The sequence below is a fragment of the Echinococcus granulosus genome (genome assembly GCF_000524195.1).
Source record: "Echinococcus granulosus chromosome Unknown EG_S00232, whole genome shotgun sequence".
Taxonomy (NCBI): domain Eukaryota; kingdom Metazoa; phylum Platyhelminthes; class Cestoda; order Cyclophyllidea; family Taeniidae; genus Echinococcus; species Echinococcus granulosus.
This window is the reverse complement of record NW_020170612.1, coordinates 66,913-68,409: the sequence shown is the minus strand read 5'-3', so window position 1 is coordinate 68,409 and position 1,497 is coordinate 66,913.

Here is a 1,497-nt window from a genome sequence, read left to right as displayed (position 1 = left end):
ATCTGTATGAATAAAATTTTTTCCTAGAGATAAACACACTCCCTTAATGATAAAATCGAGTTTGGTTCAGTAGGATATGTGGGTCTCAACATAATGTCCAAATGCCATTTTTTGGTCCACGTTCCGCTACTGTAATGGGGAACCACACCTTCCTCATTTATTGTCTGTGCAGTTTACAACCTCCCTTAAAATTAATTTTCTTTTTCCTCATTTCTGACGTTTTCACCAAACTCTACCAATTTTATATAACACCCAAAGGTCTAAAATCTCCCATCCAGTTGGAGAACTCTTCTGACCTTCCCAACAACTAAATATAATTAAACCATTTAATAAAATCCCTAATACTAATAAACGCAAACAGGGAAATGCTCTGCGGTAAAACATAGGATAGGTTTTGACTAGCAAATGTGGAAAGCGAGGTAGTGAGGTACACGAATTCTGCTTATTTTAGAGAAGGAGTCATGTGACTCGAGTAAAATGACAACAATGCAGCATTAGCATCCACCCGAAGTGTTCGATCGTTTGATCTACAAGATTCCATGGCCTATCCACAACGTCCGATTGCATTACACTCACAAATTTCTTAGTTTATCGACGATGAGAGGTTTTTGAGACTTGCTCTCCTTCCTCCGCTTCCTCCTACTTACATCGAGACGAATGCTGAAAGGAGGACATTCTGCATTGTGTGGTGTTAGGATCTTACCAGCAATCACAGATATCAGTGATTGTTAGGTAGCCAGTGTTTGTCTTTCCTCCGGAGATAGGGGATGATGACGTCCTCTTGGCCACAAGCTTTATCCGATCTGCTCACTTTTCACTCAATAGGCGCATTCAGACAAACCGATATTGCAAGTGTTTACGCTTTTAAACCATGTAGCACAATCAGACGCAGTCTATGCACACAGTGAAGAAATGCTGCATGAAGCGCATGCTGAGAACCAAAAAGCCACCTGCTCGGACTCTTTTGGATACACCCGATTCGATCACATGTCAGGCAAACTACATCTGTTGTAGACACTAATAGTATTTACGTGCAAGTATTAGCGCACCATCCACCGTATGGTAGCCATCCTGAATTTATATTCATAAATTTGATATGGTGTGACTTATTGGAGTTCACTTTAACGACAAATAGCGTTTACATTTACTTCAAATTTGTGTCACCATTCATGTTCCAGTGACAACGTAAGGAGTCGTCTGAATGTCGAGCAGAGAGTGGCATTTCTTTGGTCCACCTACGAATTAAATCTGTAACAACAAATAGGGAATCGAAGTGAGTAGGAGCAGAATATTGACTGAGGCAAAATTTTTCATTCCGAATAGATTTGCTTTGATCGAGGGACCTGAACTTGCACAGGCACGAAACTTTGCCTACATTGAAATATTGCAATGATGCGGTGCATCCGACACCCTAACCGTACCATTAGTCCAAGTTTAATACAGAGTTGGCACAATGCCGTGCTGTGCAATCTCTCCTAATTTCGTTTATGCACTGGG